A 16,864-nucleotide genomic window follows, 5' to 3' on the forward strand; every position below is an offset into this window, starting at 1 on the left:
GCTATGAGTATTCTGAAACTTCTGCTGAAGATATTTCACCTTGACTGGGGGTAGGGGGGAACACAACAAGAAAATAAGGTGGGATGTTTGCTAGTTTACCATTTTTCAGAAAATATTTTCTCAAGAATCTAATACTTTTAAAAATTAACAAGAGAAAACGCTTTATTAGGTTCCAGGAGTAGTCACGCTTTCCATCCTGCACGTTATTGGTATCAGTGTTCTATAATGCTTGCAGCAAGATATATATATTTCTATATATGTTTTTATATAGAAAAAACATATCAGGTACTAATGTTGTCTTATGAAGAAAAGATGTAAGTATTTTATAGGAACTAAAAGTAACTGAAAATATAATCACAAAACTACTGCAAATAATAGTAAAACTTGACATGTAATGCAAATAAGCACCAAATGTATTATGGAAGAAATAAAAAAGAATGCACTCTTAAATATGACTCAAATTACCTGCTTGAAATGCTATCTGAAAACTGTTGAAACAAACACCTTATAAAAATAATCTTTTAAAACACCTATCCTTTCTGTCTAGTGTGGAAAAGTAAAACCAGTGTAACACATTGCCAAATACTCAAGCTAAATCAAAATAGAAACCATTTCTATGATTGACTTAGATAGAAAAAAAAAAACATAGTATGCTTGTCACTTTATTTCAGATGTTATGTTACAATAGAATATGCACAAAGGAACTAAAGTGATACAAAATTTCACCCAAATAATTCATGAATAATATAAGAGAAAATCAGGCTTTCAGTAAAAGATATACAAGCTCTCATTAGCAGTTTAGCATGTTAGTAAAAAAACCTCTTATATATTACTTTAGGTTACTTAGTTTATTATAAAATATTTGAATTCAGAAATTACAGAAAAGTATGCATTTTGTCTGAGCATATAGTACATACAGAAAAATCTTCAGCAGAAATAGTAGAATTATTATATTTGTGATGCATGGATAATAAGTATGCTGTTTACTGTACTTTTTATTTAATAGATTAGTATCTTGAGACTATTTTAAAGAGATAGATCAGGTTGAAAATACTTGAATTTCACAGCATAGTGAAATTGAAAGCTATCATCAAAGTTATGTTCAATTATAGAAAGCAGTTGTGCTCAGTCATGTTAGTTTTTTTGATCCTAAGTATTAAAGCATTATAAAATAATCTAACAAGGAAAAGGGAAAAGAAGTTTGCAAATAATACTGCTGAAGTAAATAGATTTTTGATTTAGTTATCTCATAAAAAAAAACCCTTAAAAATCAATTTGGATTATTCATAAATTATTTTTAATCTGTTTTTCTCACTGAGATGAAAAAGCTATTGAGATAAGAAGCTACTGCTAGAGGCATCATAATTTATTAAACAGCTCTGCCATGAGACAACAGGATCTACATTTAATTGCTTCTGCTGTTTGCTGATTGCCCTATTCACCTTGATACAAAACCACTATGGGAGCATTCTATGTAAAATGTAATGTTACAAAAAACAAAAAGAACTGCAATAAAGACCCATAAGATTACTATGTGGCCTAGTGTTCAGGGCATTCTACAAGTTTGTGCAGTGTGAGAAAACAAACTCTCTGCATTCTTGCTGTTATTTTTGGTGGACGAGGATACCATCAGAACCATAAACTCTCATGTGAGCTTGGCAGACTGCTCCAGCACATCACTATCTTTTTCCCACGAACTACCTTTTTACACATTGAAATTACTAATGTAATTTAAGCCAGAAATGTTCTTGGTATTAATGGAAGCTAAAGAATGGTTTTCAAAGAATGCCTTTGTGAAAAAGTTTTTTGTGAAAAAGTTGCAAATCCCATTTTCAAAGGTTTGAATGACTTTTTGAACTTCCTTTATGGATTTAATATTATACCAAGAATCTACTTTGTTCACAGTTTCATAAATTTCTTTTCTTGTTTTCATAACTTTAAAAGAAGTAGCTAATCACTAGTCTGTAGAAATTTATTTTTGAAAAGGTAAATAATTAATACATTATTTAAAAAATATATTAACAATACAATAAGAACTCGAATATCAAATATAATATAAAATATTCTTAAATATTAAGTTTATACATTTTAGATATCAAGATATCACTTACACTTACTTATACAAGCAGTTGCATCCTAAACCAATTCTACCAGATCCTTGTTATTCCAAAAATTTAGTCCTCAAAAATGGCAGGTAAAAAAATGCAAACAAACAAAAAAATCAAATGCAAAAAAGTCTCCAGCCAATGAAGCAAAAGAAAAAATACTTAAATTAATTCATTCACCAGAATGGATTTTCTAGCTGCTCTGCTGTCACAGGCTCCACAATGTACAAACCTCTTCATGGCTATTTTTAACATGCAACAGTCAATTGTTTTCATGCCTTTCTCCAATATCCTATTGAAAGTCTGTTCCAGTGGCCAATTAAACCCCATTGATTTCTTCTATTTTGCCAACACAGCTCTAACAGAGAATATTAGAAAATCCAATGGTCTGTAGCTAAATTTGCCTAGCCATGTTGGTTAAACTTGCCCTCAAAACTCTGCAACAGTAGAGGAGCCACAGGCAAGATATTTCTTTTACCATCTCAAGTACATCTTTATCAAAGGTTACTTTTCTAAAATTATGTTGGGTTTGTTTTTGTTTTTTTAATAAGAATTCTCTTAGTCTCTGCTATTTCCTATCATTGCAGGTATGTATTTAGAATACAAAAATTATCCAATATTTACCATTCAATTTCACAGTGTGTTTGGAATTATCACATTCAATAGTTGAAAACCTATGTGCAATAACAATACAGATCACTGAACATACTTGCACACCATTTTTTTATTTCCCTGACCTGACTTCTAATGTAAAGAAAAATAATTAAATTAGATCATATATTGTTTTCTCCTGAAAAGGAAACTGTCTTGATTCGCAATGGAAAGTCTCACTTGAAAATCCTTGACTGTAGCTACCGAAATGTCATGGCAGTCAGGTGAAGTCCCTAGTGACTGGAAAAAGGAAAATGTCGCATCCATTTTTAAAAAGGGTGAAAAGAGGACTCTAGGAACTACTGACCTGTTAGCTTCACCTCTGTTCCTGGGAAGACCATGAAGCAGTCTTCCTAGAAACTGTGCTAATATTCTTGGAGGACCTGGAGGTTATTCAAGACAGTCAGCATGGCTTCACCAAGGGCAACCTGCCTGACCAACCTAGTGGACTTTTATGATGAAGGAAGGGCTATGGATGTCCTGGATTTCTGTAAAGTCTTTGGCATGGTACCCCACCATATCCTTCCCTTCAAGTTGGAGAGAGATATATTTGATGGATAGACTATATAGTGGATGAGAAATTGGCTGGCTGGTTGCATCCAGAGAGTAGTGGTAACCAGCTCAATGTCTGGATGGAGATGAGTGATAAGTGGTGTCCCATACAGGGACACATACTGGGACCAGGACTGATTATTATCTTCATCAATTTCATAGTAGGATCAAGTGAGTTTGCGGATGACTCCAAGATGTGCGGATGACTCCATGTGTGACATGAAGGATTGACTACCAGACAGAAGGACCTGGACAAGCTCAAGAAGTGAATTCATGTGAATTTTATGAGGTTGAACAAGGCCAGGTACAAAGTGCTGAATCTAGGTTGGGGCAACAATAAACAACAACACAGGCTGGTGAATAAAGGGATTGAGAGCAGCCCTGCCCAGAAGGACTTGGGGGTGTTGGTGGTTAAGAGGCTGGACATGACCCAGCCATGGGCACTCCCAGCCCAGAGAGCCACACGTGTCCTGGACAGCATCCAGAGCAGTGTGGGCAGCAGGGCCAGGGAGGGGATTCTGCCCCTCTGCTCTGCTCTGCTGAGAGCCCACCCGAAGTAGAGTGTCCAGGTCTGGAATACTCAGCACATGACAGAAAGATATGGACCTGTTGGAGTGAGTTCAGAGCAGGGCCATGAAGATGATCAGAGGGGTAGAACAGCTTAACTGCAATAAAGGCTAAAAGAACTGGGGTTGTTCATCATGGAGAAGTCTCCAGGGTGACCTTATCGTGGCTTTTCAGTACTGAGAAGGAGCTTATAAAAAAGATGACTTTTAGAATAGTTATAGGACAAGCAGTAATGGTTCTAAAGCTGAAAGAAGGTAGACTCAGTCTAGAACTAAGGGAGAAATTTTTTATAATGAGGGTAGTGAAATATTGGAACAAGTTGCCTAGAGAGGTGGTAGATATCCTTTTCCTGGAAACATTTAATGTCAAGCTGGAAACGGGCTCTGAGTAACCTGATCTAGTTGAAGATGTCCCTGCTTATTGCGGAGGGGGTTGGACTAGATGACCTTTAAAGTTCCCCTCCAGTCCAAACCATTCTTTGATTCTATGTGATCCTCTAAGAGACTCAGAACACTAAAAAAAGGTCTTCCTTCCTTTTTTAAGACATGCAATCATATTTGTGCTTTTTTCAAAGCATCCCCTAACAAACATTAACGATAGTGCAAAACTTACCCAGGATGCCAAAACCTCTTTTGATATCAGAAATACGATACATCTTAAAGCCTGTAGCACTCACTGCTGCTAAGACAAATCCCATTCCAAATGTATCAATGTCCTAAAGTTACATTCTTGAAACCTAAAACTGAGGCATCTTGAGTACTCAGCATTATTAGAGCACTTCAAGCACTGGTGAATAGCTAGAAAAGAAGGGTAGGTTTTTATGAAATTTAGGAATGCTTCTAATGATCTCATTCTGTTTTCTGTAATTGACAGTAGAAATACTGAGCACATTTTTGGTAAGGAAAATATTACATCATTGTTAATTTGAGAGGTTCTGGTACTTTCCCAATCTTGTCTCTTACCTGCACTATTGATAATGTGGAAGGATAACACAACTGGACTAGCCTGCCATTCATAACAGTATTCTTCTTCAAGAGCTCAGCTAAAGCACTTAAGATCTGTATGAGGGATTCTTGAAAGTATTCAGACTGATGTTGAGAGATTATCATCTGTGGCTATCAGAGATATAGATTAATCACCACTGCAGACTCCATTCTGTCTGTGTTTATGTCCTGAACAGGTCTACATGGATAATGCCTAGACTCTCCTACTTCTCACCCATGTGTAATACCAGACTGGCATCTTCACTGGCATCATTGTCACAGTGCACCTGAATTGCAAAAGTAAGTTGCTGCATGAAACTGAGACATCTCCCTCATCAGTGACATGAAGCTGAGACATCTCCCTCATCAGTGACACACCAGCACAAGCTCAGTTTGAGGGTACAAGAGGTGGGAAGCACTGAGCAGACAAATAGCTCTACAAGGGCTCTGCCTGGCCACTCCCAGGACTCAGAAGTCATTTCCATATGGATAGTCATTTTCATATGGATAGTACAAACTGAAGGTGGTTTCTAACCAAGACTGTTTTATAAAAGATCATAAGTTTTAAAATTACATCATCTATGGTTTGGTTGAAATCAGAGGACAGGTTCAGAAGATATAAAAGGAGGGAAACAGATGTATATGATCATGTAGGCTTAATTTCTTTAAGAAAACAGGAAAAAAATCCCCATACATAAATACTTGTATACATATATAGACATATAAGAGCTTCAAACATTTCTTCTTGCTTAGCATTCTTTATCTATTTTATTGATTAAAATCCAGTAAAATACTTGTGAATATATGGAAAGTAAATGGGATTTCAGGAAAGAAGTGAACTTAAACTCACAGTCACAAGCATGTTTGTGTATTTTACATTTTCCAAGTAAAAAAATCTTTATTACAAGTATTAGATAAGGAGATATGCATTTTTGGGTCCTCGGGGGTTTTTATGGTTTCAGGGGGATGGCAAAAATGAAACATTTCAATGAAAGTTGCAAAGAGAAAGACTGAAAATTTGCAGGTGTGTTTGTTTTCATCAGTGATTTAACTACATTTTTATTCTAATACAGATGCCACTATCTGTGTGATCAGATCTGTTCTATATACAAGTTCTAAAGGCAGATTCTGATACATTATACTGTATTCTGATCCAGGAAGTACTTTCATTGTGCCTCTCTGAATTTATTTTTTTTAATATATTGTATAAAAATGAAACAATGACCTGAACATCTGTTCTTCTAGCAGGATTGCACGCAGCCATGGTTCAAAAATGTTCATTATGCAAAAAACTTCTTGAAACTTTTATTCATAGTCACTTTGCAGGGGATAAGCAATGCTCTAAATCATCTTCTCTAAAATCCTTCTTCCATTTCATGGAACAAACAAGTGAGCCTCTATCTGGTACAATCCCTACCTTATTATGACTTAATCTCTGATTCCTGCTTGGTTGCCATAAATAGGCAGATATTAGCTCAGCTGCAGCTCAGCGTGCATACCTTTTTGTGACTGTGGCATTCCCAGCAGCAGTTACTTCACCACAAGCCACATCTCCTTGCAAAATGAAATCCTACAGAAAGAAATATGATTAGGCTTTGAGGATTATATAGTGTATAGAGATTCCACTCTTACTAAAACATATGTATAGCATATAGCTCACCAATGTGTGATTCAATGATTAAGCATAACAGCATTTGAAATTTGAAAATGCTTATTATACATATAACCAACATTGCACTTTAACTCTATTTTTATCCAAATATAATGTCTAATAGTCAAAACTAAAACCCTCAGTAAAAATCTGTCTAATTTCAGAAAGGGTAATTTCAGTATTCATAGGCTGGATATTCAAAATACTGTTGAATTAGAAAAGGGAATACAAAACCAAAAATGCAGCAGTACTTTCCTTGTCTGGGCAATTTCTAGGATTACACCTTCACAGGACAGGTTACTCTGCCACAGATATTCCACGAGAAAGACCACTCTCTATGCCAGTTATTCAAAAAGATGAAAAATGCTGTGAGGGAACTGCACAGTGTCTGCCTTACTTTTACCCTGAAGAGTATTCCCAAGACATTTAAGGTGAAAAGTCCAAACAGTAACAAAGAAAGAAGCTGATTTGTCACCTTCCCCAAATCTCCAACATATTGGGGTTAAAGACAAAAAAAACTACAGTCTCTCAGCATTCAAGACAATCGGTAAGAAATGTGGAAGGCCTGAAGTTACGTCAAAAAATAAGTCAGTGTACAGCTGGGTATGTCTCAGCCTGTACATGAAAATATGCTTTTCTCTAAAATACCATCCTAACATTCAAGGAATTTATGTCCCACTTTTCTCCCAGGTGTTAATTTATTCATATCTCGAAACTCAACTAGCTTGTGGAGAAAATGATAACTTTTATTTCACCTTGCATGTTGCTTATTTGAAAACAAAAAGAAGACAATAAAACTTTTAAAAACTACAAAGATGACATGATGGATGCCAGATGAAAAAATTGTCATATAGTAGAATACACACAGAAGATAAATATAGCAAATGAAATTGTGTGGCTAATTTGGAATGTCTGTAAAATTCAGACCCACTGTTTACAAATCAAAATATTGAGGAAAGGCAAAACACAGAAGGCAAGTAGCAGCTAGAGGCCATGTTTGTTAGGACAGTTATGCCATGAGATCTATCGCATGAAACGATACTTTATAATGGGCAGGGAAAAAAAACATGAGTGACAGATTTCAAGATAGTTTCTGGGAACTTTTGGATCCCCCCATAAGTTCAAAAGCATTGGACACAATACCTCCATCTGAGTTTAAGGATTAAATAAAGTATCTGAACTTTGAAAACTAAGTTACTATTTAGATGCCTAGATATAAAAAAAAGTTGATGAATGGATGCAATCAAATATAAAGCTCAATATATTTACTTCTCAAACTGGTACTATTTTAGTAAATAAACCTGCTAGTGGAGGATGGTATGATGTGTACATTGTTATTTCACTAAATACAACCTATTAAAATGGCATTTTTGGTCCTGAATTTGCACATTTTAGTTTAGTTGAGCATTGATTTCCATACATTTTCTAATGCATCTAAATACTGAATATGACATGATACTTGTTCCTCTGTCTGAAGTTCTGAGAGTGCATATGGATAACATGCCTCACTCCTTTTTCGACCATTACAATTACTCTGTTAAACAAATGATCCCAAGAAGTAACAGTGGAAGATGACATTCTTAAATTCATAGACCTTGAAAACAAAACATCAAAAATGGCCTAAGATGCATAAAGTCTTAGACCTGTAGAATGGATCAAGAGCAGCTTTGGGAAAAGAGGCTTGGGGTATTTATGAACAAAAAGATCAATGCGACTCAGCCATGGGCACTCCCAGCCCAGAGAGCCAAACGCATCCTGGGCTGCATACAAAGCAGTGTGGGCAGCAGGGCCAGGGAGGGGATTCTGCCCCTCTGCTCTGCTCTGCTCTGCTCTGCTCTGCTCTGCTCAGACCCCACCTGCAGTTCTTCATTCCATTTTGGGGTTCTGAGCATCAAAAGGACATGGACCTAGAGGAGGGCCACAATAATTATTAGATGGATAAAACACCACTCCCAAGATGAAAGGGTGAGAGAGTTGGGAGTCCACCCTGGAGAAAAGAAGGCTCCGGGGAGATCTTATATCACTTTCCAGTACCTGAAGGGGACCTAAAGGAAAGCCAGAGAGTGACTTTTTACAAGGAGATAGACAAGGATGAATGACTTTAAACTGAAAAGGAAGATGTTTAGGTCAGATATTAGGGAGAAATTTCTTACTGTGGTGAGACACTGGCACAGGTTGTCCAGAAATTGTGAGCTCCATCCCTAGAGGAGTCCAAGACAAAATTGGATGAAGCTCTGGGTAACCCGGTGAAAGTTCCTGCCCGTGGTATGAAGGCTGGATCTACGAAGACGAATCCATAAGGTTCTTTTAACACAAACTATTTTGTGATTCTTTGATCTTTTGTATCAAGATAATTTTTACTGGTCAATATTTAGTAAAAATAAAAAATAGCAACTGAAGTCCAGGTCCATCAAACTAAATCTTTTTAAAATACCCATCAAAACCACAGTCAGCATGCTTTTTTAAATATATCTCAAGTGTTTATCTGTAAACTAAATGAAAACCACACTGCAATCAATCATTTGATAACGAAAATCAACTCACTTCCCTGAGGGCATTCCTTGCTCCCTAGAGGCTTTATTTGCCTATAGAGAATATAGTTGGATACTGTAGAGGAGTGGGCTGTCACAGATGCAAAGGCAAACAAAACCAACTTTTGAAACATCTTTTGCCTAGTATCTATGTGCATTTATCACTGGGGTCGATAAGCCTCTAAGCATGATGCTTCTACTATTACCAGAAAGGCTATTTCACCTTGAAGGGCCTGCCCTGTTCTGAATCTCCAAGGTATATAAAAAAATCAGCGGTATTTTAATATTTATATATTAAAATATTTATATATTTTAATATTTATATATTAAAGGAAGTTAAACTGAAAACTTTTCCTTGTTTGTGAGCAACAGAAGGTATATCGACATCAACAGAAAAAAAAAAAAATTGATCTTAAAAAACTGATGGTTTAAGAGCTTGACCTACAAAATCTGTTTAAATAAATTTGTAAAGAAAACTCCATTAATAATGTAAATAAGACACGTGAAAAGAATGGAATATAAAGTCCTATGATTCAATATGGAATCCCTTTTTTTTTTCTTAAATTGTTCTAAATATCACGTTTTTATTCAAATAAGCATAGACCTGATCTTAGAATTTTACCATATAACTATTTTGCCAAGCCAAACAACTTGTGAAGGCCACACAAACGTTCTGTAAGAGTTACATCTATGTGATGATCCATACAATTTAAACCTCAGCTACTGAGATCAAAAATGTATCCACATGCAGATCAAAACTTTGGCTTAGATTTTGGTCAGTGAATTTGGTCATTACATAAGGAGCTGGATTTCAATGCAGATGGAAAGATGGAAAGAGTTAAAGTCATCTCTTTTCACCTCTTTAAGAATCATGAAGGGAAGAACAAATCATCTGTCATACCAAAGTAAACCAATTAAAAGGACACAATACGAGTAATGCAATCTAAACTGATTGCTTCAGACAATTTAAAGTATGAAGCCATGATGCTTGAGAAAAAAATTAAATCTTTCACATTTTTTGCAGTGTTACTCAGTAAAGTCATTCAGCAAAATTAAAATTTGTGACATAAGTAGACTAGAGATCATCTTTTTGAGAGATTAACTAAGCCAAATAGAACTAAAAGAAACAGATTCCTTCACATAAATGAATTTGAGACTTGGGTATACTCAATTTCACTACAGCTTTCCAGAGGTTGAGTATCTTTAATCTTCAGGGAATTGTTTTATTCAGTTCACAATAGCAGAAGAGTTACTGCCTAAATAAAGCAAAATACAAATGTTCATACCATTTTTTACTACACATTTTTAAAAGGAGTAATAAATTCTCAAGGTAATCTAGGAATTTCTATTTAGCTAGTTGTAAAATTAGAGAAATAAGTGTCCTTTCTCTTAATATTTTTACATTCTTCACAGTATAAATTGATCAGACACTTAAAAATAGTTTCTTAAGAAAAATTATGCATTCCTTTTTCAGATGCTGTGCTTGATATTATCCACTCCTTTGAAGCCTTTTATTTCGTGCCCTCTATTTCACTAATTCCATGGAGTGAGTCACAGAGGGAAAATTATTCTGTTTATTAACATCTACTGACAAGTAGCTTTTACTGGAAATATTCTTGTATTTTGTAATGGTTAAAATAACAATTATCTTAAATCATTCTGCTATGATCAAAGAGTTAAGTGAGTCACAAAAAATATCTAGCAGCATGTACTCAGTTTAGGTTTCAGCAGGCAATACTGAATTAATATTAGAACAAAAGTTGCCATTTAGTATAGTGTGTCCCTGAAACCTAACTAATTCCATTTCAGTGAGATGAAAGTACAATAAGCTGTAAATTATAATTGTTGGCCAACCTTCTTAATTTTCTGCCAGCTTTCAATATATTTATGCTGTTCTCTCCCTCTCTCTCTACTCTTCTCCCTGCCCACAAATACTGTGTTGAAAATATCAAACAAAATAGTCAATCTTCACATACAGACATGGACAATTCTTGGGCTGTCTATAAATGCCAAATGCATGGATTTCAAGTAAACCTGTTAATTTACCATTTTATTTAACACTATGATTTCTTTTTTCAGTAGGAGCCATTCCTCTGTGAATAAAGACCGCACCCACTAAACTCAGGGCACTTTATAGATGAAATTACTTATAAATATCAAATATGTAATCAGCTGTACCTTACATAATAATACCTTAATTGGGTTTGAAATTTTTTTCTTAATGATTAAATTATACCTAGTAGATAGTGGTGCAGGGTAGTTTTTGCTGCATGAAATTGCAGTATGGATTAACTCTTCCCAAAGAAAAGGCAACTCTTTTTGAGTGTTGAGTGCAGTTAAGAGTGAAAAGACTGTAGAAAAACTGCATGAACACTCAACTGGTGTTTTATGAGTAAAAGAAGCTTCAGTTTTGTTTCTGCTATTGTGACTTGATTTTCCATGAAGGTATAAATCAGGTTTATATTAAGTGACAGCAAGACTTTCATCAAGTTTATAGGATGCTTCAAAAAATTACTTTAACTTAGCCTGAAAATGACTGGTTAAAATATGTTCCCTACTTATAATGAGACATAGTGTGTCAAAGTGTTTTCAAACCGAATTGACAAAAACAGTAGTACATCAAAAGAATCAAGCTAGATGACAACAGCTTCATTTACAGATTATATGCTGAGGACAGAATACCAGAAGATAGGGCTTGGTAATATCCACATTTCATAAAAAAGTTTAGTTTGAGTCAGTTGTGGTAATATTAACATAACAGTAATCTGAAAAGACAGGTTATGTGATGTCATTATTCTGGAAAAATAGATTAGGATCCCAACAGCATACTCATCTATCTAGGACATCCAAATTTATAAATTAGACTTTATATTAGCTTGTATGGTTAAATTATCTTGCCTGTGCAGAAATTTTGCATGCAAATGTGCCATAACTATTGTATGGAAGACTATAAAGAACTTCTGTGGTAAGGGGTAATTTACATACACATATACAGATACATATCTAACCTACCCATCAGCAGGGGTGCTGGCAGGCTTAGCTGAGTATGGTATCTGGAGTACTTTCAACTTTTCACTTGCAAAAGTCAGTCAAATGACTGCTAATATATATATATATATTAAAAAAAAAAAAAAAAGGTGTTATAAATAAAAAGGAAAAGGCTTAAGATACCTTAAAATTAAACTCTGTGTTTCAGTCAGTATCCTACTACATCCCGCTACATTCATTCTAACTAAAAAATAGAGAAATAGACTTCGACTATGCCCAGAGAAAAGTTTCACCTGCCACTGAGCATAAGAAAACAGGGATTTAGGTGACCTTTCATATTTAGCAGTACTGTCAAAATCTACTGTTCAGAGACCAACATTCTTTGCTCTTAAAGATTGCTTCTTAGTTTAAGAAACCTTTCTTTTTTCCCCCCAAATTCACGCTAAAATCCAGATTTCCAAAGTATGAACTGAGATGTTCCTCTAGTGTTTTTATGTTAAGTATAAAATATATGAAAGCTAACTAAATACTATATTGAAATGCAGTTACAAAAGAAGCCTTTTTTTACTTCCCCACTAAAAAATATAAATAATAAAATTCTTCTAGAAAAAGCAGATGAATAAATACTGCATGAAACATTTTGGTTAGAAGTGAACAGTTATGCCATGAGAAGGGCATAGCACTGGTCAGATTCAGTTCCCCATGATAACTTCATGAGCTGAGGTGACTCATCACATCCTAGGAACATAATGAAAAGTTGATTTCAGGAATTAGCATAATATCTTCATTTTCCATCAGTTTTCTTTACAGTTACACATTCTACTTTTATAGACTAGAATAACTTGCATAATAATGGAAGGCCAAACCAATTTTGGCTGGCTGAAAATCATGCAGCATTCCATAAGAGACAAAAAGAAAAAAAGAAAAAAAAAAAAAAAAAAAAAAAAAAAAAAAAAAAAAAAAAGGCATCATTATTTTAGAATACTGGCAAAACCAGAAGATTAAAGTTTATTAACAATTGCATTCTTTCAGGGATTTACTAATTACAGAATCATTTGACTTGGAAAGGACCTTGAAGATCAAGTCCTTGAAGATCAAGGACTCCAACCTTAAACTGACCACCTTGCCAGCTAGACCACAGAACTAAGTGTCATGTCTAGTCATTTCTTGAACACCTCAGGGACAAGGACTTCAACATCTCCCTAGGCAGCACATTCTAAAGGTTAACATCACGTTCTGTGAAGGTATTTTTCCTGATGTCCCAGTTGAACCCCTTAAGGCCATGTCCTCTTACCCTGCCACGTCTTTCCTGGGAGAAGAAGTCAACCCCCTCCTAGCTGCAATCTCCTTTCAGGCAGCTCTGGAGTGTGATAACATCATCCCTGAACCTCTTTTTCTCTAGGATAAGCTAACCCAGCTTCCTCACTCCCATTGCTCTTCTCTGACCTTGCTCCAGCTCCTCAGTGCTGTTCTTGGCGTGAGGGGCCCAGAGCTGGACACAAGACTCAAAGTGTGGCCTCATCAGCACAGAAGCCATATACAGGGGGAAAATCCTTGCCCTGGCCCTGCTGGCCACACCATTGCTGATCCAGGCCAGGATGCCATTGGCCTTCTTGGCCACCTGGGCACTCCCTGGCTCATGTTCAGCTGCTGTCCCCAGCACCCCCAGGTCCTTTCCAGCCACTCTGCCCCAGCCTGTGGCACTGCCTGGGGTTGTTGTGACCCAAGGGCAGGACCCAGCACTGGGCCTTGCTGAACCTCACCCCATTGGCCTCAGCCATGATCCAGCCTGTCCAGATCCCTCTGCAGAGCCTTCCTGCCCCCCAGCAGATCAACTCCAGCCCAGCTTGGTGTGAATTTACTCAACACCCTCATTTAGATCATCAAGAAACTGAACAGGGCTGGTCCCAATCCTGAGCTTAGGGAAATGTCACTTGTGACTGTCACCAGCTGGATGTCCATTCACAGCCACTCTCTGGGCAAAGCCTTCCCGACCGTTTTTAACCCAGCAAGGGGTGTGCCTGTTCACTCCAGTCAGCTTTTCCAGGAGAATGCTCTGGGAAACAGTGTTGCTGTTGGAAAGGCTACCCTGTAGCCCAGGTAGGCTACAGCCACAGCCCTTCCCTAATCAACCGGGCAGGTCACCTGCTCATGACAGGCAATCATGTTGATCACACAGAACACGCTTTTCCAAATCCATGCAGGCTGAGTCTGATCCTCTGTTTGCCCTTCAAGTGGCACATAATGGCACTCAAGGTCATCTGTTCCGTGACCTTCCCCAGGATCAAGGTCAGGCTGACAGGCCTGTAGTTCCCTAGATCCTCCTTCCAGCTCTTCCTGTGGATGGTCATCAAATTGGCCAACCTGCAGTCGTCCGTGACCTCCCCTGTTAGACAGCACTAATGATAAATCATGTCATTGATGATAAATTATGATATTAAGAAATTTTTGAAAAAACAGTTAAAAATAAAATTTATATGAGGCAAAGGGTAACTTGTATAACCATGCAATTGCACTGCATTTTTCATTTAAGTATATAGAACAATAACACTCAAATAAATATGGGGGGATTAAAAAGGAACCAAAAGAGGATTTTTTTTTTCTTTTATTCTCTGCCCTGATAAGCAAACCAATTTTTATTCAATCTTAATAGGCAGAAATTTGATAGAAAAGGATGAATAGTCACAGGTTACATTTTTGATTCTGAAGTTAAGGTATTAACCTGTGGGTGAATTTCAAATATTTGCCAGTTTAAAAGCAGACATGTTTTTTCCACTTCTACTTTCCTTATGGTAAAACTAAAAGGCACATGCAGTAGCTGTTTATGTAATTAAGCAAGCTAAAAGTGAATACCATCTTTATTTAGTTTGTCATCACAAATGTGGATAGAATGCAATGGAAAGGAAAGCTAGGTTACATAACTCAGCAGCAAATGTTTCTAAAATAATTTCCAGTGTGAATGGCAGCAGGCTACATACTGTTGATACATAATTTATGCTGTATAGTGTGTAATGTAGTAAGTAGATATAAAATCCTACTCCTCCAACTGTCACCACAAATGTGTCAGTATTTCCAGGCCTAACTTAATCCTCACCCAGGACATTACTTGCTCCAACCACTTCACCTCTTTAATGTATTGTACATTTGCTCCTCTGTTATTCAAACTCTGAAACAGTTTCAGACAAAATACCCCATTTTGCTCACTCCAGTCTCTGTTTCGTAAGCTGTTTAGAGTCTATTTACATTATAGCTACATTTATTTGTCTGATATAGTTGTGCCCCCAGTCATACTGCCTAGGAACATACACATTTTATTGCTGCTTTTTCCCATTAGTCTATTTCTACCTTGTGCTAAAATTATCAGGAGGGTTCAGATACTGGTACTTTCACTACATTTACTAAAGGTTATGGGTTCCAAATCAAACGCTGCTCTCTAGGTCATCACTTTTTTGGCTGTTCTTTCCCTAAATCCAAATAGAGGGCCTAACACAAGAGACACATCCACTCCCTTGGCTTGTTACACAACAACAAATCCTGGATATTCAAAATAATAACTTGTATTTCAGACAGGTTCACATTTTAATTCCCCACAACTCTTTGTCCCCGTATTTCATGCAAGACAAGCAGGAACTGGCACATGAAGGCAAAATGCATGTCTCTAAGGTACAGAAAATAACTTTAATATCACTTATCTAATTCTAAAATATTTGGTTCCGGATGATCAATACAATAATGAAGTACATGACACAGGTCAAAGGGCACCTTTGATGTGTTTCATCAGCATTGAAGAAACATTATTAAAAATGATCAACTAGTATTTGTATTAATAAATTTAAAACTATTTCCATCCTATGAAAGACACTATTTCTTTTATCTTCATTGTCATCCTCTAAAGGACATCTGAAAGTAGCATGGGAGTGTATTTATATACAGAACATTTCACAACAATTTCTACTCTCTCTAGAAAAGGATAGCATACCTTACAGTCATTGCATGGATTTTTGAAGGTTCAGAATTAAAAGAAAACCAATGACTCGCGACTTAACATCCTGACACCTCAAAAATGCCCCTTACAGACCTACTGTAGCATGAATAAGCAAACTTGCCTATTCTCCGAGAGCTGACATGAACAACAGCATGCTAAAAACATTTGCATTCTAAATTAAGGCCTGTGATTAGCTAAGCACAAATGCAGGCAGAAACCACGGTATGGTTTGCATTCAGTTAAAATAGCAAATATAGAACTTGTAATTATCTTCCTATGTCTTCCCATCAAACACTTCTGCTGGGCTTCCCCAGACAATGGGCTCACATACTGTGACAGACACCAAGGGCTGGCAAGGAGCAGACAGGGAAGACAGGTAACCAGCTTTTAGAGAAGATAAATAAAAACCGGACAGTTCACTCCTAACGTCTTTCATCAGACTTCACTGCTCATGTTTGAAAAATGCTTAGTCAGGAGATTAACCTGTGGGTTAAGGAGTGCTTAAAACGTTTTCTCTAAGTCAATAAAAACAGAAATAAACCATATTCTAAGAAGACAATGGAAGCGCTTTCCCTGTCAGGTGCGGGCGCACCTGCAGTGTCCCTTCCAGCACACTCTGCTAAAAAAAAAAAAAAAACAGCCAAAAAGGAAGATGAAACACATCGGAGATCTCGCTAACTATTTGGGGAGGGGGGGGATGCGGTTTGACGCTGGCTCTCAGGGACTTTACAGAGCCCGAAACGGTCTTACGGCAAGGCGGCACCAGATGTAATTAAGAGCATAAGCAGAGGCAGCAGCGCGCGCCCGCTAATTGTCCGCTCGGCGCGCGGCACCGCCCCCTCCCCTCCCCC

The 16,864-nt window shown here is 36.7% G+C and overlaps 1 protein-coding gene across 3 annotated transcripts in view; it reads right to left on the reverse strand.

Moving 5' to 3' along the window:
• Positions 1-16,864, reverse strand: part of PDE4D (phosphodiesterase 4D) — a 309,694-nt gene that overhangs the window by 229,375 nt on the left and 63,455 nt on the right. The gene's annotated exons all lie outside the window — the stretch shown is intronic.

The sequence above is a fragment of the Onychostruthus taczanowskii genome, unplaced genomic scaffold (genome assembly GCF_017590055.1).
Source record: "Onychostruthus taczanowskii isolate IOZ18803 unplaced genomic scaffold, ASM1759005v1 scaffold46, whole genome shotgun sequence".
Classification (NCBI taxonomy): Eukaryota; Metazoa; Chordata; class Aves; order Passeriformes; family Passeridae; genus Onychostruthus; species Onychostruthus taczanowskii.